General features: G+C 48.9%; 1 protein-coding gene across 1 annotated transcript in view; it reads left to right on the top strand.

The window, feature by feature from the left end:
* The first annotated feature begins 1,308 nt into the window (after positions 1-1,308).
* The window catches only part of large1 (LARGE xylosyl- and glucuronyltransferase 1), a 558,448-nt gene continuing 535,387 nt past the window's right edge, over positions 1,309-24,369 (top strand). Inside the window, exon 1 of the mRNA XM_038780758.1 lies at positions 1,309-1,727. The gene's annotated coding sequence lies outside the window, so the exon portion shown is untranslated. The remainder of the gene's footprint in view (positions 1,728-24,369) is intronic.

Raw genomic sequence — 24,369 nt, 5'->3', positions numbered from 1 at the left:
CGACTGGCTAAATAGTTTAGGGCAGCACGGTAGCATTGTGGATAGCACAATTGCTTCACAGCGCCAGGGTCCCAGGTTCGATTCTGGCTTGGGTCACTGTGCGGAGTCTGCACATCCTCCCCGTGTGTGCGTGGGTTTCCTCCGGGTGCTCCGGTTTCCTCCCACAGTCCAAAGGTGTGCAGGTTAGGTGGATTGGCCATGATAAATTGCCCTTAGTGTCCAAAATTGCCCTTAGTGTTGGGTGGGGTTACTGGGCTATGGGGATAGGGTGGAGGTGTTGACCTTGGAAAGGTGTTGACCTTTCCAAGAGCCGGTGCAGACTCAATGGGCCAAATGGCCTCCTTCTGCACTGTAAATTCTATGATCTATGTTCAATGATCTATGAACATCCAAGGTATCACTAACTCCTGCTACATGTGGAACCTGGGCCCTGACCAAGGTTCAGCACATTCCGGAGAGGGGTGCAAGAGGTAGGTCGTTGGGGGAATACCAGTGGTAAACCATAATCCAGACTCATTCAATCAGAGCTTCAGATGAATGAAGGGGAAGGTGTCAACACATCACAGCGTCCTTTAGGGCAGGCATTTCGTCTCCCACTCAACAAATAATGAGTTGCTTATAGAATCCCTACAGTGCAGAAATGAAAAATGAAAATCGCTTTATTGTCACGAGTAGGCTTCAATGAAGTTACTGTGAAAAGCCCCTAGTCGCCACATTCCGGCGCCTGTCCGGGGAGGCTGGTACGGGAATCGAACCGTGCTGCTGGCCTGCTTGGTTTGCTTTAAAAGTGAGCTAAACCAGCCCCTAGTGGGCCATTTGGCCTATCGGGTCTCTATTGACCTTTTGAAAGAGCACCCTACCCTACAACCCCGTGTGACCCACACATCCCTGAACAGTAAGGAGCAATTTTAGCATGGCCAATACACCTAAACCTGAACATCTTTGGACTGTGGGAGGAAGTCGGAGCACTGGGAGGAAACCCATGCAGACATGGGAAGATAGTGAAAACTCCACACAGTCACCCCAGACATTGAACCCGGGTCCCGAATGCTGGTGCCACCCATAAAGTTTGTTGCACTGTGGGGTGGGGGGGAGGAGGTATAAAATTCCTCTTTGGCCACTGGACACAAGTGGGCAGCCTTTGCATTCCATGCCGCCAAATGCACAGGGTGAAGGCTTGCAGCGTGGGCTGGCTGAGTCAGTCCATCCTAATCCCTGGAATTCTGGTTTTTCCAGGTTTTCCAGCCTTGGAGTGTCTCAGCTGCTCTGGATGTGATTGGTTGTTGCCAGTGTATCAGATTAAGGCACAGCGCCTCAGCTGATCTGAGCTCCATTCTCCCCTCAGCCCCCGAGTGCTGGCCCTTGCACACTGCCACGATAAAAGAGGCTTCTCTCTCTCTGTCTCCCCCCTCCCTGCTATCCACCATCCCCCACCTTTAGCTGACTCTACAACTGCGATTCATTCCGTGGAAACAAAGCCACAGGGGGAAAAGCAAGCGGGGCCTGGCTGCCTCTGAACTGCCGCTGTTACTGGCCCCTCTGCAGCCCACGGCGTCTCCGCTCTGAAGGCAGCTGCCCTCTCTGCCCCCCGCTCCAGGGGCGAGAGCGGAGGAGCCCCGCTACTCGGTGTATGTGTGCCTGTGAGAGAGAGAGACCGGGGGAGGGCCAGCAGCGACCGCAGGCACAACGGACCGCTTCTTGCTTGTGGAGCTGGGAGTGTTCAAAGGGTAAGTGACCGGCTCTCTCTCTCTCTCTGTCTCTTTTTAAAGATGTGAAGCGATGGACGTGCCAGGGCCAACACTTCTCAAAACGCCGGCAGGTTTTTTTTTTCTCCTCCTGAATTGCGGCCACGTTTTTTTTTGCTGGAGAGCGATTCCTGTTGAAGCAAATTGTGGAGAGCTGGCGGGGAGCGGGGTGCACTGACTGAAAGGATTCAGCAGCGATGTGATCGAGGCATTCACAATGAGGAAGGGGCTTTGATATGAGTAAATCAGGAGTAACAGTTTCCAGAGGCTGGGGGGGGGGGGGGGGGGGGGGTACAGGTTGAAGATAATCGACAATAAGAACTGGAGGGGAGGGGTGGCATTTGACTTCTCCTTGTGTCGCGAGTTGTTAGGATACGCTGGTTTTACACACTACGCGAAAGGGTGCTGCAAGTAGATTCAATTGTAACTTTCAGAATTGGAGAAACACAGAAGAAGGGGGACACTGTGTCAGACTGTGGGGGAGGGGGGGGGGGAAGAGTGTGAGGGTGAGGTGGGGGGGGGGGGGGGCATTGGGTTTCCCAAAGAGCCAGCATGAGCGCGATGGGCTGAGTGGTCCCTGCTGTGCTGTCCGATGCTGAGGGCCTGCAGCAACAGTAGCAGGTCTTTTTTAACACCACTTTAGAAAATGTTTGGGCTTGAGCAGTTGTGAGGGCTGTTTCCCACTGAACTGTGCTGCCGGGGAGAGTTCTTTCTCTTCTCTTCCCCCCCCCCCCCCCGATGACTAACTGAGGCTGAAGCTAGTGAGTTCTAGAAGCTGATCCCCCCCCAGCTTTGTCGTGTTGGCTACCCTCTCTTTGGCTGGGAGGGTGTTGGCAGTGGTTTTCGCAATCGTATTGTTCCAACTGTGTGTGGGGGTGGGGGAAGGGCGTTGGAGGTGGTGAGTGATTTTTCTGGGGGGGAACTGTGTGGGTGTGTGTGTGTATGAGGGTTGATTTCGTGGGGGGGGGGGGGCGTGTGTATGTGTGGGGAGGGGGACTGTGTGTGTGTGTGTGTGTGTGTGTGTGTATATTTGTGGGGAGTGTTGTGTGGGGGGTGGGGGGGTCAATGGTGTGGGGACTGTGTTTGGATGGGTCCTGTGTGGAAATCGAGTCACACTTGCTTCACATCTCTACCCTAGCTGGGGGAGGGGGGGGCTGGAGCCAGAGCCAGAAAGTAAATCTTTATTGAAATAAAGGGGCACAAATGAAGAGACACATTGCTGATGTGCTTCCCTTTCGGAAGCTGCCCAGCCTGATTTGCCCACCTACCTGGCTAAAAGGCTGGAGTCTCCCGGGAACATCCTTGCTCCACAGCATCTTCAGACACTGCCAGCTAGCGTGCCAGTGCTGAGGGCACAGAGACTGGATTCCATTTGGGACCTGGGAGTCCCAGCTAATTAGAGACCTATTGTCTTTTGCGTTTCTTTTGAATTGGGTGCCTGCCACTGCTTCCTGCATTGAATCCGCAGGTTCCTGCAGTCTGAACAATGGCTTAACTCTTAAGTACTTAAAACTCTTAGCACAGATAGAAAAACTATTTCCACATCCTAGCCTTCAGCTCCTTACCTACGTTGTCCCGACTGAACGTTTTATTCCCGGTCTGCTATAAATAGAAGCACATTTCTGCTGGATTCTTGACATTTTTGCTTTGAATCACGCAAAAAAAAAATAATGCACAAAGCTGGTCTCCGTTGGGTTCTTGTGAATTTCTGCTGTATAAAAGAAAAACCCAGTAGGGAAGTAAGGAATGAACACACTGTGCAGGTTATCCTCACGACTCTCATAGGAGGGACAATTGTCTTTGGATTTATGTCATTATTAGTGGGCTTTCGAAAGGAAAGCTGATGACGAATGTTGCCAATGGACATCATTTTGGGGCTGAGCTTTTTACCACAGCTACTAAGCGCTGCAGTTGGCATCATTTGACTGCGAGATGTCAGGGCAGATCCCTTAATAGCAACAGGTTTGCTTACCAAGCTGTCTCTTTGATACTTTTTAAATATCACCAGCCTTGTGCAATCTTAACCCAGGCGAAAAGTATTTGGGAGTAGGTGGGATATTTGGGAGTGATATACCTCGATAAGGCTGACATTCAGGTTAAAATCCAGAATCAATCTATTTCCTAAAGGATTGGAGACTGTGGGTGGGATTCTCCGGCCACTGCCACCCGGTGACCGGAGAATCCCGTCCGAGGTCAGTGAACTTTTCCATTGTCCACGTCTCGCCCGTGGCGATCTTGCAGTGGGTGTACTGGAAGAATCCAGCCCTGTGTTATGAGGGTTGTGATGCAGTTTGTGTGTGTGTGTGTATGGTGGGAAGGGGGGCGCTAGGCTTTAATGGTGTAAGAGTGAAGATTGATGTCAAAAAGGTTCTGTTCACAGACTTTTAATTTCAGCTGAGAGGGGTGTCTGGGGGGGGGGGGAGGGGCTGTGAGAGGCGTTTGGAGGGGTGGAGCTCTGTGGGGGGGAGGGGTGGAGCTCTGTGGGGGGCAGGGGAGAAAAGAGCTTTTTTCGTTGGCTCTTTCCTCTCCTTACAGATGCTGCCAGACCTGCTGAGATTTTCTAGAATTTTCTCTTTTGATTACACCTGGACAATGATAGCTGAATTCCCATCACTCTCACATTGGATGCTATAGTTTTTAAAAATTCATTTATGGAATGTGTGGTTCACTGGGTAGGCTGGCATTTGTTGCCCATCCCTAATTGCCCTTCAGAAGGTGGTGGTGAACTATCTTCTTGCACCGCTGCAGTCCAGGTGGTGTGATTCCCACATATCTGCTGCTTTTGTCCTTCTAGATGGTCGTGGGTTTGGAAGGTGCTGTCTGAGGACCCTTTGTGAGTTGCTGCAGTGCATCTTGTAGATGGTACATATGGCTGTCCCTGTGCATTGCCGGTGGTGGAGGGATTGGAAGTTGAAGGTGATGAATGGCGTGCCAATCAAGCAGGCTACTTTGTCCTGGATGCTGTAGTGCTTCTTTTTAAAAAAAATTAAAAAAAAATAAAATAAAAAAATAAATTTAGAGTACCCAATTAAGGGATAATTAAGCATGGCCAATCCACCTAACCTGTACATCTTTAGGTTGTGGGGGGTGAAACCCATGCAGACATGGGGAGAATGTACAAACTCCACATGGACAGTGACCTAGGGCCGGGATTCGAACCCGGATCCTCAGCGCCGCAGTCCTGGTGCTATCCACATGAGCCACATGCCACCCCTGGCGTTGAGCTTCTTGACTGTTGTTAGAGCTGCACTCATCCAGGCAAGATGGAGAGAATTCCATCAGATTCCTAACTTGTGCCTTGTAGATGGTTAAAATAAGAATCATGGTGTTTTACAGCACAGAAAGAGGCCCTTCGGCATATCCAAGTCTGTGCTGCCATCAAGCCTCTATCTATTTTCATCCCATTTTCCAGCACTTGGTCCATAGCCTTGTAGCTATTGCATTTCAAATGCACAGTTAAATGCTTCTTAAATGCCCTGAGGGTTACTACATCAACCACTTTCAATCCGTGAGCTCTAGATTCCCACCATCCTCTGGGTGAAAAAGTATTTCCTCACATCCCCTCTAAGTCTCCTGCCCTTAACCTTAAATCTATGTCACCTGTATATTGGCCTTTCCACTAAACAATCCACCCTGTCAAGCACTTCATAATTTTGTACACCTCAATCAGGTCCCTCCTCGGCCTTCTCTGCAGCAAAGAAAACAACCCCAGCCTAACCAGTCTCTCTTGATAGCTGAACTGCTCCAGCCCAGGCAGCATCCTGGTGATTCTCCCCTGCACCTTCTCCAGTGCAATCACGTCGTTCCTACAGTGTGGTGACCAGAACGGCGCACAGAACTCCAGCTGTGGCTTATCATTTCCCCTTTTAAACCTTAGCCCTCCCTGCGCAAAGACAAACAAATCTTCAAACACAGTTATAATCAGCCTCCATCTCGCCCAAAATCCTCCTCACCCACTAAAGGGCAAACTTAATTTTCTCCAATTGCAGGAATTTCCCCGTGCCCCCCCCCCCCCCCCCCCCCCCCCCCCCCCCCCCCCGCCCCGCCATGTCGACGCCTTCGGTGGTGGTGCCGACTTCTGCCGACTTCCACCCGAGCAAAATTCGTCACCGAGCAATCGGAGAGGCAAAGGCCAATGACATTAGCCCCCCCTCGCCTCCAGTAGCTCTGACACCTCTGACACTCCAAAGATTGCCACTAGCAGGCACGGCTCCTCCCTCACCCCCACAATCCCTGACAATGTCTCAAAAGATCAATACCGAAAACTCTACTAGCTTCGGGCAGAACCAGAACATGTGGAAGTGATTCGCCGGCTCCCTCGCACACCTCTCCCTCCCATTCTCCAACTCGAGGAGACCCTGAACATCTGAGCCTGCATCGTATGAGCTCTGTGGACCCCCTTGAACTGTATCAGGCTCACCCTGGCACACGAGGGAGCAGAGCTCACCTAATACAGAATTTCACTCCAGGCACCACCCCCCTCCCTGCAACCCCCCCCAGCTCCTCCTCCCACCTCCGCTTTATTTCTGCTAATGGTGCCTTCCCAGTTTCCATATGCCTTCTAAACCACGTTATCCACCTATCCTGCTGTCTTCAGATCTATGGACATGCACACCAAAGATCCCTCTGATTCTCTCTACTTCTGAGGGTCCTACAATTCATTGTATAGTCCCTTGCCTTGTTAGTCCCCTCACAATGCACCACCTCCCACCTTTCAGGGTTAAATTCCATTTGACACTGTTCTGCCCATCTAACCAGCCTGTAATCTGAGGCTTTCCTCCTCACTATTTACCACCCCACCAATTTTAGGGGCTGGTTTAGCACAATGGGCTAACTAGCTGGCTTGTAAAGCAGACCAAGGCCAGCAGCGCGGGTTCAATTCCCGTACCGGCCTCCCCGAACAGGCGCCGGAATGTGGCAACTAGGGACTGATTACAGTAACTTCATTGAAGCCTACTTGTGACAACAATAAGCGATTCCCATTTTCATTTCATATCATCTCAAACTTGCTGATCATACCTCCGACATTCACGTCCAAACCACTAATGTGGACAGGCTTTGAGGAGTCAGGAGGTGAGTTACTCATCGCAGACCTTCTAGCCTCTGACCAGCTCATGTAGCCACAGTATTTCTATATATGGCTGGTCCAGGTCACGTTTCTGTTCAAAGGTAACCTTGGACTGCTGGTAGTGGGGGAGCCAGTGATTGTAATGCCATTGAATGTCATGGGGTGATGGTTGGGTTCTCACTTGTTCCAAGATGGTGATTGTCTGGCACTTGCATGGCGCAAATGTTACTTGTATTTAATTATAGCACTCCAGTACAGGGTAAGGATCAGACACAAGCATCTGGTCTTGTACTCTTCAGTTTGTATAAAGCACTTTTCACGATCACTGGACATGTCAGAGTGCTTTGCAGCCAATGAGGTACTCCTTTTGAAGTGTAATATCAGAAATGTGGCAGCTAATTAGCACACAGTAAGATCCCACAGACAGCAATGTGACAGTAATCAGACCGTGTTCGGGCAGCACGGTGGCCTAGTGGTTAGCACAACCGCCTCACGGCGCTGAGGTCCCAGGTTCGATCCCGGCTCTGGGTCACTGTCCGTGTGGAGTTTGCACATTCTCCCCGTGTCTGCGTGGGTTTCGCCCCCACAACCCAAAAATGTGCAGAGTAGGTGGATTGGCCACGCTAAATTGCCCCTTAATAGAAAAAAAATAATTGGGTAATCTAAATTTATAAAAAAAAAAAATTTAAAAAAAAATCAGACCGTGTTTTCTTTGATGTAAAGTGAGGGATAAATATTGGACTTGGATACCAGGCTAACTCCCCTCCTCTTCTTTGGGATCTCCTTAAATTAACCTGAGCCGGCAGGTGGAGCCTTGGTTTTAAATGTCTCAACCAAAAGGCAGCACCTCTAGTAGTGCAACACTCCACCGGTACTGCATTGGGAGTGTCTGTCCTAAGTCCTGGAGTGGGATTTGAACTCGGAGCCTTGTCATTCTGAGGTGAGTGAGCCGCAGCTGATGGGTAGGGAAGAGACCAGTGGGTTTTACTGATTTGACAGTCGAGTGAGCTTTAAAATGTCTATCTCCCTGAACGGTCAAATGTCTCACCAATGTTGTTAGTGTAGTGTAGGGTGTAAAGTTCTCTCTCTCTCTCTCTCTCTCCCTCTCACACTCTGCCATGCAGATATTTCCTGACTGCTGTTGTCCAAAATTGGTCAGGCAGTAATCTCGGCTAAGTCAGGGCTCAACTGAAAGCAAGAAAGGGAGTTTCTTGCTGAATTAATATTGTTTTTAACTGAAAATTGACATACCTTTGAATCTGTGAGCTTTTTGCTCACGGGATGTGCAAAAACATAAGTTTGGTTTAAATTGACACACTATCTATCGCGTGGATTATCGGGGCAATAAATATTTTTGAGATATTCTTCTTTGATTTTTCTATTTAATTCCTTGCTTCTTCTAATTGCATTTCTATTTCTCTCTCTCTCTCTCTCTCTCTCTCTCTCTCCTCTCTCTCTCTCTCTCTCTCTCTCTCTCTCTCTCTCTCTCTCCTCTCTCTCTCTCTCTCTCTCTCTCTCTTTCTCTCTGTGGTAGGGATTTCCGAGTGACTTGTCGGAAAGCCACAGAATGAATACTGGTGTCTGCTCCCCCCCCCCCCCCCCCCCCCCCCCCCAGTCTTTCAAATGTTAAACCAAGGCCTCTGAGTGGCTGCAAATAACCCAACGGCTGGATTTGGAAGAAGTGTAGTATTGTTACCGTGTCCTGATCAATGTTCCTGCCTCAGACAGCATAACTAAAACCCGTTTACCCTCGTCGTGATCGCTTAGCTGTTTTTGGGATCTTGCTGTGCGGAAACTGACTGCCATTGTAACCTCCATTACAGTGTCTGAACTTAAAATACTTAATTGGCTGTAAAGCGCTTTGGGCCCCCTGTGGTCAGTGAGCTGCCATAGAAATGTAAATATTTATTTCCCCCCCCACCCCCTGGGAGAGGGCGGGACGAGGTGGAACACGACTCCGCGTGTGAGTCTTCTTGCCTCAGTTGGCGAAAGCAAAAAGGGCATTGCTACTTTCTCATTCCTCCTTTATAAATTACTGACCCAGTCATAGATTCCAATTCTCTGTCGCAACTGACTTTAGCAGCAGCTGTCAAGATAGCTCAGAACTAACTGGGCTCCAGGTTGCTGCATCGCACTCATTCCTCGCTGAGGAAGAATAATCATCGGGAAGAACATTTCTGATGCAATCCCGCTTGGAGTTCGAGTGAGGATGAAGGGGGTGTGTCCTCTGACAATCGAAAGTAGAAATCTCTCGCGGAGAAATGTCTTCACTCAGGAAGTTGTGGATGTTCCATCATTTAAGGCAGGGATAGACAGATTTCCGGTCTGTCAGGAAATCGGGGAATATGGAGAGCGGGCAGGAAAGTGGAGTTTAGGCAGAAGATCAGCAATGATCTTGGAATATAGTGTTTAATTCTGGTCGCCACACTACCAGAAGGATGTGGAGACTTTAGAGAGAGTGCAGAAGAGGTTTACCAGGATGTTGTCTGTTCTGGATTGTGTTGGCTATGAGGTTGGATAAACTCGGTTTGTTCTCACTGGAACAGTGGAGGTTGAGGGGTGACCTGATGATAAGAGGTCTACAAAATTATGAGGGGCATGGACAGAATGGATCGTCAGAAGCTTTTTCCCAGGGTGCAAGAGTCAATTACTAGGTGATAGATTTAAGGTGCGAGGGGCAAAGTTTAGAGGAGATGTGCGAGGGAAGTTCTTACACAGAGGGTAGTGGTGCTTGGAACTCGCTGCCAGAGCAGCTAGTGGAAGCAGGGACGATAATGACGTTTAATGGGTATCTTGGCAAATACATGATTAGAACGGATATGGACCCCGGGTGTAGAAGGCTTTGGGTTAGACAGGTAGCATGGTCAGTGCATGCCTGGAGGGTCTGTTCCTGTGTTGTACTTTTCTTTGTGTGATCAGATTGAATGGAGGCGACGGCTCGATGGGCCATGTGGCCTACTCCTACTCCGATTGTTCTCAGGACCGGGTGCAAAAATGCTTGATGCTGCAGGCACCAGGAAACACCCGGCTAAACACGCTCGATGTGGGACTCTGTTTCATTTCCATTAAATTGTGCCCAGAGTTGTGTCCAGAGTTAACGTTTCAAGTTCTTCAGAAGAGTAAATGGCAAAGTTTTTGATTTTACTTTCAGTATGGTTAGGATGTCTTTTACAGGACATTGACAGCTCCCACCAATGACTCAGTAACTTCAGCCAATGAATGGAGGAACTGCTACAATTAGGAAGGGCTCTGATTTGACCTCCTGACTGCCCTGAGTTAGCCAATCCCAATTGGCGCACAACAATTGGCATTGATGCCTCTTGGCTCAGGAGGAATAATCAACTGTTGCTCCCCACACCTGGTTACCTGCCCAGGGATGCCAGCTGGAAAGGTGGGCATCGGATTATATTTGGCTGTCCCACCTAGAATGGGCCTGCCAACGATTGTTGCTATGGCGTGTGGATGAATGCCCCGAGTGAGGAGCTGGAGGGTGACTAACTCACGTGGCATAAAGTTCCAGCCAGTTGCACTGGCAGCAGAGGAAGACGAGAGAGATATTTTAAAAAATAACGAGCTCATGAATCATTGTGTGCAGGCAATAATTCAGTGTTTGCCCTTCTCTTGCTCGGACTTTCCTCGATAAAGACGGTGACATCTACTTTTGTTTAACTTGGTGAAAAAAGACTTCAAAGTGTGACCAATCCTGTTGTAGCGAAGAGGCCCAGGAACTGTTCACTGTAAATGTCGCAGGTCTGCAGTTTGTCTTTCCATTTTCGATGAGTTTCATACTGTTGGGCTGAGTGGGTCAGATATTCTGCTTCACGTAAGGAATGATTGGACTGGTTAACTCCCTGTTTCTGCAGCCGGTACAAGCTTAACACCCCCCCCCCCCCCACCCACCCCCTGCAACGAAGGCCAAGAGAAGATTTGAGAGGTGTTTAAAATCACATACAATGTAAGCAGGGAGAAGCACTTTCCAATGGCTGGTTGATAACCAAAGGACATAGTTTTAAGGTGATTGGCAAAAGGCCCAGAGGTGCCATTGTGGAAAAAGGTTCTCTTTCACTTGAATGGTTAGGATTTGGAATGCACTGTTCGATAGACAGTGGAAACATTATCAATAGTATCTTGGAAGTCTTACAACACCAGGTTAAAGTCCAACAGGTTTGTTTCAAATCACTAGCTTACGGAGCACTGCTCCTTCCTCGGGTGAATGAAGAGGTAGATTCCAAAAACGTGTGTGTTTATCGTATCTTGAAAAGCGAATTGGATGAATACTTAAGGGGAAGACATTTGAGTGATATGGAGACAGAGCGTTGGAATGCAGCTAATTGGAGCACTCTTCAAAAGGACCGGCACAGACTCACTGGGCTGAATATCCTCCTTCAGTGCTGGACTATTCTATGATTTTTAATACTTTGATACCTGGTAAAGATAAAATGGTCATAGGAAATGATTAAAAAAAATTAATGTGCCAATGCTTTTTTCCAGGGTTGCAATCCTGGAGATTGATCAATCCCTGGAGACTCCCGACAATCCTCTATTTAGGGGCTGTTTAGCACACTGAGCTAAATCGCTGACTTTTAAAGCAGACCAAGGCAGGCCAGCAGCATGGTTCGATTCCCGTAACAGCCTCCCCGAACAGTCGCCGGAATGTGGTGACTAGGGGCTTTTCACAGAAACTTCATTTGAAGCCTACTCGTGACAATAAGCGATTTTCATTTCATTTCATAAAAAAAAACTCATCCTTGTTTTCACATGCCTCCATGACCTTTTCTTTCCCTTATCTTTGACCCCCCCCCCCCCCAATTCAACCCTCCAATGGCCGTTCTCCGCGCCGAAATCTGGCGAGGTGCTGAGGCAGAGAATGGAGCGTCAGAACCGCGATTGGGTCCGACGCTGGGATGCGACCCTCCAGCGACCGGAGAATCTGCGGCGGTCGCCGTGGTGCTGGTCGGGGGCCATTGAAAGAGTCTCCGTGGTCAACTGGCCGAGTTCCCGCCAAAGTGGTTCACGTATGGTTCCACCCAGCGGGAGCTCAGCGTCGCAGCTGCGGTGGCCGTCCTGGTGGGGGAGCGGGGGGATCAGACTCCGGGTGGGGCCTCCATGACATCCAGGCCCGCGATCTGGGGCCCACCAATCGGTGGGCTCGCACGATCTGGGGCCCACCAATCGGTGGGCGCGCGTGATCCGGGGGGGAGAGGCTACCTTTGTCCACGGCAGTCTGCAGTGTGGGTCCGCCATGTCACGCTGGGCCGGCGCGGAAGTGGCCGCACCGCGCATGCCCTGACCCACGGCTGGAGGTGCAGGAGCTGCGTGGAGCCCTCTGGCGCCATGCTGGGCCCCTGTGGGCCACAGAATCGCTGTTTCCTCAGGTTAATGTTTCTCCTTCCACTGTTTTCTCACCATCCATGTTCTCAAAATCCTTCATGATTTTGATCATCTCTACTAAATCATGGCTTCAGGGCTGCATGGTGGCACAGTGGTTAGCACTGGTGCCTAATGGCACCAAGGACCCGGGTTCGATCTCAGCCCCGGGTCATTGTCCGTGTGGACTTTGTACATTCTTTTCCGTGTCTGGGTGGGTCTCGCTCCCACAACCCAAAAGATGTGCAGGGTAGGTGGATTGGTCACACTCATTTGCTGCTTAATTGGGTACTCTAAATTTATTTTTACAAATGGCTTCACCTTCTATCGAGGGAGAATGACACCAGCCTCTCCAGTTGGTACAATACCTAAAGTCCATCATCCCTGGTATCATGCTGGTGCCTCCATAACCTTCCCCAAGGCCTCTACTGTGAACCCCAAGGCCTCTACTGTGAACCATTGGATGTGTTTCTCCATTGGTTGAGGGAGGACTGTTGGCCACCACAGCTTACGAACTCTGCTCTTCAAACAGTGCAAAGGAACTTTTAGTTTTTGCCCTAATGTGCTGTATTGTTCGGATATTTGTTCTCTTCTGCAGAACGCCGTGGTGGCCTAATCACTGAGTGTCTTTAAGACAGAGATAGATAGGTTCTTAATTAATAAGGGGATAAGAGGTTACAGGGATAAGGCAAGAGAATGGTGATGAGAAACATATCAGCCATGATTGAGAAACATATCAGCCATGATTGAATGGCGGAGCAGACCCGATGGGCTGAATGGCCTAATTTATGGTCTTAAGGACCGGGTAGGCTGTTGGGACCTCGGACCTGGTGTAGGCCTTGGACCTCGGAAGGCAAGATTGTGAGCCAATGAGCCAAGCTGACAATTAACAACATGACCGAAGGGGTGATTTGAGAGAGAGCAAGAATGTCTCGCATTGCAAAGAGATTCAGTGAGGTGGATGTGGGGAAATAGTTTTCATTTGTGGGTGAGAGTAGAACAAGGCTGCATAAATATAACTAGCAGAGCAAACGCAAGAATTGTTCTCGCAGCACTGAGAATGTCAAACCTGCTGCTACATGCAAGGGGCTGAAGCAGACACAGTTGACGCAACTTTAACAGAGGAAGACATTGAGGTAATTCGATTGAGACGAGGCTTGTGTGGCGTCAGAGCTGTTGGGCCAAATGTTTGTTTCTGGAGTTCCTATTTAATAGAGGCTAAAAAGGTTGGCACTTGCAGGGCAACTCCGAGGCAAACATCGATGAATTGTTGGAATTGCACAAGGAAAGCTTTGCAATTCCTCTCTGTTTCAAACTCATTGCTTTAGCATAGTTTGAATAACCTACCTGTGTAGCTGTCATAGATTCAGTTCATGTGCTGGTTCAGGTATTACACACGGGATGCTGTCACAAAGGAGGTAACTGGTACGTAAAAAGGGACATTTTGTTTCTTCGAGGGGAAATGCAGAAGAGACTTGAAGGATGGACTGAGCCACGTGCATTTAGCCAGCAGATCCCCATGCTCGCTGCAAACCCCTTAGTCATAGAATCATTCCTGGAACCCCTGCAGTGCAGAAAGAGGCCATTTGGCCCATCGAGTCCGCACCGACCCTCTGAAAGAGTACCCTGCCTAGGCTCGTTCCCGCTCCTCATCCCCCAACCCCACCTAATCTGTACATCCCTGGACACTTCAGGGACAGTTTTATCATGGCCAATCCACCCAACCTGCGCATCTTCTGGACTGTGGGAGGAAACCGGAGCACCTGGAGCAGACACGGGGCGAACGTGAAAACTCCACACAGTCAACCAGGAATTGAACCCGGGGTCCTGGCACCGTGAGGAAGCAGTACTAACCACTGTGCCACCCTGCCTTCCCTTTGTCACGGGGAAAAGAATACCCATCAGTGTAAAGATAGCAGTGAATGGTTTCGATCTATTGACCTATGGGTTTTGTGCCAGCACAGTTCCGCTGTGCCACTCTGCTTCCTATCAGTGTAAAGATAAAGGATGTGTGGCCTCTTTCTATTTTCAGTACACGCAGGCTCCAGCAGATGTCACTGTAGTGATCAGGCAGTCATATCCTCACTGCTGCCTAGCCCACGGCCACTTGGCCAGGCTGATGGGCCACCACTTGGGGGTGCCCGGAAATCTCCAGGAACGCAATCTTGGACTCCAAGCGACTGTTGTGAGCAACTTGCGGATTAACAGAAAAAAAAAAATAGTTGTGGTTTTCCATTTTCTTTTCAAAAAGTCTGTCAGGTATTCAAGGTCCTTCCAATCGGGTGACGGGGGTCTGTTTTCTGTTCACTCGGCGCTCTGAGGTGGGTGGTGGGGCAGGTGGTGACAGGAGGTCATGTGACAAAACCTCCAGGAGTACGTCGAACCAGAGTTGGCAACAGAATCGTCGCGGCAGCCAGGTGGATTGGAGCCGGGAGCTCCGTTCTCACTAAACCATCGGGTGGCCTCTCGTATGTACATCCTCTTTAACGCATCAGCTGTATTTGCACAGTCCACAGAAAGAAGAAAGCAATACATGCAAAAAAAATTAATAAACACAAGCACACTTGTACTCCTGAAGGGCTTGTTTGCATGTTGACCTATTTTCATTTTGCTTCACCAATTGAAACACGCTGACACGTTAAAGAGACAGCATATGGAATCTTTAAGTTGAAACAGTAGGTTTTGTCCGGGAAGATGAATTTCAAATTTGAATGCAGCATATCGTGCATCAATTGATGATGGAGCAGCAGTTTCAGAAGTAGGTGGATTTTTAAAAATGCGTTTTTCCCTTAAATATTTAATCTAGTAAATTCTAGTGTCTGTGAAGCTGTGTGCAGAAGTAGACGCGTGTGTAAAGGATGGTGGAATGAAGAGCTGGAATAAAAATAGATCAATTGACTAATTTCTGACTATTTCTGCCTCTCAAAAAACAGGGCTTCGAAGCACTGGGGAAATTAAAGATAAACATCTTCAGGGGCCACGTGGGAGTTGTTCATCATTCAGTATTCTCCCAGCACATTTGAATTGTGTGTTCTACTGATATAAGGATCTGATATTGATCAGGGGCTGAAGCGTGTTAAGAGGACACCTGGGGCTACGCACACACTCCATCGGGGGGTGAAATGATGACAGTGGTTAGCACTGCTGCCTCATAGCACCAGGGACCCGAGTTCAATTCCAGCCTCGGGTGACAGTCTGTGTGGAGTTTGCACATTCTCCCCATGTCTGTGGGTTTCCTCTGGGTGCTCTGATTTCCTCCCACAGTCCAAAGAAGTGCAGGTTAGGTGTGTTGGCCATGCTAAATTGCCCCTTAGTATCCAAACATTTGGGAGGCATTATGGGGATAGGGTGCAGGTGTGGACTTAATTAGGGTGCTCTTTCCAAGGGCCGGTGCGCAGACGATGGGCCGAATGGTCTCTTTCTGTCTCTTCCCATGTCTTCGTTAACACACATCCCTCATTGGACCGTGGGAGGAAACTGGAGTACCCAGAGGAAACCCACGCAGACACGGGGAGAAAGTGCAAACTACACACAGTCACCCGAGGCTGGAATTGAACCCAGGTCCCTGGAGCTGTGAGGCAGCAGTGCACTGTGTCACCGTGCCGCCCTATGATATTTAAAAAAAACTTTAGAGTACCCAATTCATTTTTTTCCAACTAAGGTGCAATTTGGGGTGACCAATCCACCTCGCCTGCACGTCTTTTGGATGTGGGAGCAATACCCACGCAAACACTGGGAGAATGTGCAAACTCCACACGGACAGTGATCCAGACCCGGTATCGAACCTGGGACCTCGGCGCCGTGAGGCAGCAATGCTATCCATTATGCCACCGTGCTGCCCCTGCCGCCCTATGATGTATCAGACTCTCAACAGAATAAGTCTACCATTCTTTTCCAAAATACTGTACTTGTATGTGTCAAGAGCTAAGCATGTTGGGAATGGAACCAGGGCTACTTGGTTTGTGGAAATTCCCTTTTTGTTTTGTCTTTAAAGAGTGCATGATAAAGAGCTTCTTTTTTCAACCCAACTCCAGTTCTGTGCTACCCCAACCACTATTCAATCCCTTTTGTTTTTTCGGGAATATTCTGCTATTTTGCAATGCATAATATCAGGTGCAACACCTCCCGTTTTCACGTGTTGCACCTTTCCTGTGGCAGTGGAAGCCCGATGTCTGCTTGTCACTCTCACCCCTTTGAGGTGGAACTGCAGCGCATGCTTGAAGCTCGCACGTTTACAATGATCCGAGAAAGCAAAGCTTTTGTCGGGGGGCTTTTCTGTCTTTTGGATGGGGCTTCGGAGCGAGGGTTCTGCCTGCAATGGCATGGAGACATCCATGGTGGCTCTTGTATGAAAATTCTTTCCGTCCCCTCCATAACGCGCATCCCTCAAACCCCAGCGGCAAAATCATCTGGTCATTTATCGCACTGCTGCTTCTGGGAACTTGCTGTGTGCCAAGTGGCTGCCCACGTAGCAGCGTTGACCAAGCTTCAAAAATAATTCGCTTGATGGAAAATGCTTTAGGCTGAGGAAGTGATGGACAGGTTACAGATGCAAGTTCGTTACATCCATCAATAACAGTAATGGTTTCTCCATTTCCATCCATGTCTGGCGCCCTTGAGCTCCGGGAATATTAATACCTTCGAATTGACACTTCATTAGTTGCTTGAATCATGACCTTCTTGTGGGGGGGGGGGGGGGGGGGGGGGGGGGGGGCATAGGAGCAGGAGAAGGCCATTCAGCCCCTCAAACCGGTTCCATCATTCAGTCAGATCGGCACCTCCACTCCATTTACTCAGCCTTGCTCCATATCCTTTGATTCATTCACGCAACAGAAATCTTACCAACCTCTGCCTTGAGAGTTTCATTGCTCCCATAGAACATTTACAGTACAGGAAGAGGCCATTCAGTCCGCCTTGCCTGTACCAGCCAATAACGAGAAAAAAGAAACCAGCTGCTCATTTTAATCCCGTTTTCCAGCTCCTGACCTGTAGCCTCGCAGGTTACAGCACCTCCAATACAAATCCAGGTACCTTATTAAATAATGAGCATTTTAGCTTCAACCATCAACGGAGGCAATGAATTCCAGACACCCGACACCCTCTGGGTGGAAAAGGTTTTCCCTCTAAAGCCTTCTACCAACCACCTTAAATTTATGGCCCCGGTTAATTGACCCGTTGGCACGCGAAAAACAGATCTTCCCTGTCTAAGCCCCTCATAATTTTGTACACCTCAATTAGGCGTACTCCGAAATTTCAGGAAAAGAACCCCAGCCTGTCCAATCTTTCCTCATAGCTGCAATTTTCAACAATGGGCAGGATTCTACTTGCAAGATTGCGGCGTCTCCCGGCTTTCACCGGCCACACTGCGCCCTGGTGAGCTGCTTTTCCGGCGCAGGTCAGCTGGAAGATTGCGGCCCAAGATTCCTTTTGTATTTTATGTCTCTCTCAAGATGAAGGCTACAATTCATTAGTTTTTTTTTTTAACCTGCCTACTCGTTTTGAGAAATTGATGTACATAGGCAACCAAATCCCTTTGCTCCTCCAGATCCACAATGGTAGGCCGCACGCTTCCCCACATTGAACTCCCATCTGTCACAGATTTAGCTTGTAGGCCCCCATCCCTCTGTGACTTGCTGCTCCTGTTAGCACAATGCTACTGGAGGACTCCTCACTGTGCAGGTTTTCCGGCGGGGCTCAGAGTAGCAGATCTGCTTAAAAGTTTAACAAAAAAAAAATTGGCCCTTGATGTCATTGCTTGTGAACCAATTTATTTTACCGGGGTGACAGCGAGCATTGTCATTTTTTCAATTGTGCATAATGGGCAGTGGGGGAGCCGCACCGTCGTGAATGGTCTCCATGGTAACACAGATTTTTGATACCAATTCCTCAGAAGTGGCTTTTTTAATGGCTCTGTACTTATCGGTTTGGCTGATCATTGTGATTTGTCCTTCCCCCCCCCCCCCCCCCCCCCCCCCCCCCCCTCCCTATGTCACCATGACTTCATTTTAGCTCAGCGGGAATAAATTCTTCAAAAGTCACCACGGCCATCTCATCACCACTTGTACACACTTTGTGCCTCATCAACCCAACAACTTTTATATTTGCATGACGCTCAGTCATAGAGTTTTACAGGGCAAAGCGAGGCCCTTCGGCCCATTGCGTCTGCGCTGGCCATCAAGCACCTATCTTTTCTAATTCCGTTTTCCAGCACTTGGCCCTTGAACTTTGCATGCTATGGCATATGTATGCTTGGGGGCTGGTTTAGCTCAGTTGGCTAGACAGCTGGTCTGTGATGCAGAACAAGGCCAGCGGTTAAATTCCCGTACCAGCTGCAAATTCTAAATTCCCCCTCCTTGTATCCGATCAGGAATGTGGTGACGTGGGGCTTTTCACGGTAACTTCATTGCAGTGTTAATGTAAGCCTACTTGTGATAATAAACAGTTTATTATTATTTCAAGTGATAATCTAAATGCTTCTTAAATGTTGAGGGTTCCCTCCTCCACCACTCTTTAAGACAGCGAGTTCCTGATTCCCACAACCCTCTGGGTGAAAACATATTCCTCAAAACCCCTCTAAATCTCCTGCCCTTACCGTAAATCTACACCCCCTGGTGACCTTAAATCTACACACCCTGGTTACTGACCCCTCTACTAAGGGAAAACCCTTCCAATCTATGCCCCTCGTAACACTGTCAACATTTAAAACCAGGGAAGTTAATTCGAACAAATCGAAATGAGATGCACAGAGACATTAAGGGATGATTAGGGAGGGGACAGGAGATGGAGGGATTTGAAAACCAGGATGAGAATTTTTAAATTGAGGTGGTTCTGCATTCGAGGCTAGTGGAGATGCTGAGGGTTGGTGAACCCAAGAGATAACCGGGAAGGGGGGGGGGGGGGGGGGGGTAAATACACTTGGGGCATGATCTAATTGCCTCGTTGGCCCGACTTGGAGATGAGGCCATCTCTCACGAGATTTGTGACTCTCTGAGCACCTCACGAGATCTAGCGAGATCTCTTCAGATGTCGCGACCTGGATCTCGCCCAGCAGATTAACATATTTAAATGAGGCATTAAGTGCATTTAAATATGGCAACACAGGAACCTCCTGAGGTCCTGAAACTAACGGCCTCGCCCCGGCGCTGTTTCGCACTGATCCACATAAATGTGGACCAGGCATAATGGCATCTGGATGGGGTGAGGGAGCTCCCAGGCCATTGTAAGGCCCTGGGTGGTTGGGGACAGGGCAGAGTGGTACCTTGGCACTGCCAGGCTGGCATCCAGGTTGCCCATGTGACACTGTCAGGACAGCAGGGACATCCCCAGGGTGTCAGGCTGGTAGTACCAAGGTGCCTGGGTGCCATGCTGCTGTGCCAAGTATTAGGCCGGGGTTGGTGGGTGGCCTCTGCCGTAAAAAGATGGGGTGGAGGGCAGGACAGCGGTGCAGTGGTTAGCCCTGCTGCCTTGTGGCGCCGAGGTCCCAGGTTCGATCAGGTCCTGGGTCACTGTCCGTGTGGAGTTTGCACATTCGCCCTGTGTCTGCGTGGGTCTCACCCCATAACCCAAAAGATGTGCAGGCTAGGTGGGTTGGCCATGCTAAATTGCCCCTTAATTGGAAAAAATTTAAAATTGGGCACTGTAAATTTAAAAAAAAGATGGGGTGAGGGGGTGGGTCTCAAAAGACCCTCTAAGAGGTAAGATAGAGGGTGGGGGTGGGATCCGGAGGCTGCGGTGGCAGCATTTAAAAATGGCACCCCTACCCATGATTCACCTTCCTACAAAATTGGGTAAGTTCCTCTCCGAAGCCAAAAATAAAAGCAGAGTCCTGCTCCGAGAAATACCCCGCTATAAGGGCCCAATATGGTCTTTACTTTTTTTGCAGGTTAAATCACCCCTTTGTTCCGTGTTAGGGTGCAGGCAGCATAATTTTGGATGAGCTTGAGTTTACAGAGAACATGAGAGTGCTTGATCATAGAATTTACAGTGCAAAAGGAGGCCATTCAGCCCATCGAGCCTGCACCAGCTCTTGGAAAGAGCACCCTACCCAAGGCCAACGCCTCCACCCTATCCCCATAGCCCAGCAACCCCACCCAACACTAAGGGCAATTTTGGACACTAAGGGCAATTTATCACAGCCAATCCACCTAACATGCACATCTTTGGACTGTGGGAGGAAACCGGAGCACCCGGAGGAAACCCACGCACACACGGGGAGGATGTGCAGACTCTGCACAGACAGTGACCCAAGCTGGAATCGAACCTGGGACCCTGGAGCTGTGAAGCCATTGTGCTGTCCACAATGCTACCGTGCTGATGGTGATGTTCCTGCTGGTATACATTCTCACACCATGAGTGGCCAGTTGGGCAATCCATCAGAGACCAGCTGGACTGTGCAAACCACACGATCAGCAGCAGAGTAGGGATAATCGGTAGAAAAACACTCCAAATTACAGAGTAAGTGCAGGCCGTGAGATTTGCAGTTCGAGGGTGGAATTGGCCCACGGTGATGGTAAGGGTGGCTTTGGCTTTTTAGGCAACCTTATGATACCACTTTTGGATTCGGAAGTCCACCTGCACCTCCTTGGAATCTAACCCAGACCAAAGGGGGTCAAAGCCCCTCAAATACGTAAAATGGTGTGGGATAAAATGGCCCAATTTCAAGGGAAATTCAACACGAGCCAGTCTGCATTACTAGTGAGAGTCAGTAGCTCACTTTGGGATTATGAATGATTGTTGTGACCTGGGGGTAATTTGTTCTTGCTGCTGGACAACAAATGTTGGCAAAATGTGAGTCACAAGCGCATCCCTTCCTCCCCCAGCCAAAAAGGTTACAACTGATTATGGAGACGCAAAATGTTGCACTAATTAAATAAATGCAGTAAATTGTGCCTTGTCATTATTCACTAATCGAAGATTAATAAAGATTCAATTTAAAAGTGCTAGGAGATGCAGATCAATAAGGTATTAAAACTTCTCAAATGTACACAAGATATTTGCTCCTGGGCCTGTATTATTCTGCTCCATTATTCTCACATATACGAACAGTTCCCTGATGGTTGCTAATAGTTTCTGTTGGATAAAGGCAAAATTAATTTTGTTTATTTAAAATGATTGAACTTTTAGCCAAAATGCAATTGCTTTTCCAATTATTTTCGCAATGATCTCTCGGAGAGGAGAGTTCATTACTGTTCTTGCAGTGAGAGCTACTGTCTCGAAACCGACAAGCTTGGGACTTGGAGGGGTGGCATGTGGTGCAGTGGTTAGCACTGGGACTGCGGCGCTGAGGACCCGGGTTTGAATCCCGGCCCTGTGTCACGGTCTGTGTGAAGTTAGCACATTCTCCCCATGTCTGCGTGGGTTTTACCCCCACAACCCAAAGATGTGCTGGTTAGGTAGATTGGCCATGCTAATTGCCCCTTAATTGGAAAAGAAAAATAATTGGCTACTCTAAAATTAAAAAAAAAAGCTTGGGACTTTAGTCCATGTCGGATTTGGGAACTTGCTGGATTTTGGATTAGGGTGGCAAGGAAGGAGGTGGGGGAAAGAAAATCAGAACTCCTGCTTAATTCCGTTAAAGGGGGACACGTGAAAACCAAACGGTATGATTGTAAAGCATTTCCCATTAATGGCCATGTCTCCTGCTGATATATGGGCGGCACAGTAGCACAGTGGTTAGCACTTTTGCTTCATAGCTCCAGGGCCCCAGGTTTGAATCCCGGCTTGGGTCACTGTCTGTGTGGAGTCTGCACGCTCTCCCCATGTCTGCGTGGGTTTCCTCCAGGTGCTCCGGTTTCCTCCCACAAGTCCCGTCCTGTTAGGTAAATTGGACATTCTGAATTCTTCCCCAGTGTACCTGAACAGGCGCCAGAGTGTGGCGACTAGGGAATTTTCACAGTAACTTCATTGCAGTGTTAATGTAAGCCTACTTGTGCCAATAAAGATTATTATTGTATTAATTTACTTCTCGCACACGGACAGTGACCCGGAGCCGAGATTGAACCCGGCTCCTCGGTGCTGTGAGGCGGCAGTGCCAACCACTGTGCCACTATGCCACCCCAATTCAGCTGAAATGATGAAAAACAAAACAGTTGCAACTGTAAACCATAATTTTTGTTATTCATGCAAGATTGGATATTGCTCTTTAATAACTCTCTGAGCTGACTTGGGCAGACTGCGAGAAGGCAACCAGTGTCCAGTGCATCACTTCTGTGCTCGCTGACCTACACTGGTTAGTGGTCATGCAAAGTTTTGGTTTTAAAATTCTCATCCTTGTTTTCCCAGCCCTCCATGGTCATGCCCAGCCCTCCATGGTCATGCCCAGCCCAATCTCTGTAACCACCTCTGGCCGCAGAGTGGGTGGCGGAATTAAAACCCTTAATATTAAGCAGAGCCGATTATGCATTCAAAAGTAAAGTTTGAACCTCAGGGCCGGAATATTCCAGAGCCACTAGTATCAAAGACTTTTGGCTAGCTTGCAGCATTGTCCAGCCTCGTCGGCCGGCAACCAGCAATTTAAAAAACAAAAACCCTGACGGGCATTTCATAGATCCTTTCGCCAACTCGATATGTTACCCAGTGCTTCACAGCTGATGATGATTTTGAAGTGGAGTCACTGCTGTAATGTCATAAATTAGGCACAGCAGGATCCCATACACAGCAATGAGACAATAAACAAGATAATCTGGTTTGAGGGATAAATAGCGGCAGGTGCCACCGGGAAGATCTGCTCTTCAAATGGTCCCATTTGATTTTTCATTGTCACCTGTGGCAACATCACAGAATGGTTACTGCACCAGAGGAGGCCATTTGGCCCATTGTGCCTGTGCTGGACCTCTGAAGGGACAATTGACCTCGTGCCATTCCCTGACCTCCCCGCCATAGCACTGCACCAGCTTCCTTTTAGGAATATCAGAACTAGGATCAGGACATAGGACATAGAACAGCACAGAACAGGCCCTTCGGCCCTCAATGTTGTGCCGAGCCATGATCACCCTACTCAAACCCACGTATCCACCCTATACCCGTAACCCAACAACCCCCCCCTTAACCTTACTTTTTTTTAGGACACTACGGGCAATTTAGCATGGCCAATCCACCTAACCCGCACATCTTTGGACTGTGGGAGGAAACCGGAGCACCCGGAGGAAACCCACGCACACACTGGGAGGATGTGCAGACTCTGCACAGACAGTGACCCAGCCGGGAATCGAACCTGGGACCCTGGAGCTGTGAAGCATTTATGCTAACCACCATGCTACCGTGCTACCCTTTGGGTGGGTAATTGAGCCCCACGAGGCTGCTCCACCATTCAATACGATCATGGCTGATCTCTCGTCCTCAACTCCACTTTCCCACCCGTCCTCCATAACCTTTTAATAAAAAATCTGTGTATCTCTTCAAATTCACACTATATCCTGGCATCCAACGTACTCTGGGGGTAGTGAATTCCAAAACCTCTCTTTCGAATCTGTTACCCCTTATCTTAAAACTATGACATTTCGTTCTAGATTGCCCCACAACTACGTCTACTTTGTCAATGCCTTTTATCATCTTGTAAATCCTTTCACAGGCCTCCAGGTGCAGCCTCACCAATGCCTTGTACAGCAACACCACTACTTTTATACTCTAGCCCTTCAGCTGCAAAGGCCAAAATTCCATTGGCTTCCTTATTACCTGTGTACCTGTTTTCTGTGCTTCACGCACGAGGACACCCAGATCTCTCTGCACTGAAGCACTCCTCCATTTAGGCAATAGGTTTTTAAAGAGAACAGGTCGGTTTGGGGGAGTGTTGCGAATGCTGATTTGCGAGTGCATGACCGTTTTGGGGAATGCAGGAGCACCTGGTTCAAAGAGAATGAAGGGTGTTCATTAACCTTCAGGAAAAAGGAATTGAAAAACCGTGAACTATGAATGAACTTCAGTTGTGGTGAATTCAAAGAGCTGGACAAAATGGATCGGGAGTTTGCCAGACCTCTAGGAAGCAGGAGGAATGTTATAATGGCAGTGTTTGCAAAATCACGAACCCTTATGCCTCATGCAGTTGTGTAGGGCATTGGCAAGGCCACATCTGGAGTATTGCGTGCAGTTTTGGTGTCCTTCTCTGAGGAAGGATGTTCTTGCTATGGAGGGAGCGCAGCGAAGATTTACCAGGTTGATTCCTGGGATGGCGGGGCTGTCATATGAGGAGGG

The sequence above is a fragment of the Scyliorhinus canicula genome, chromosome 20 (assembly GCF_902713615.1).
Source record: "Scyliorhinus canicula chromosome 20, sScyCan1.1, whole genome shotgun sequence".
Classification (NCBI taxonomy): Eukaryota; Metazoa; Chordata; class Chondrichthyes; order Carcharhiniformes; family Scyliorhinidae; genus Scyliorhinus; species Scyliorhinus canicula.
This window is presented reverse-complemented; position numbering and strand designations above follow the sequence as displayed.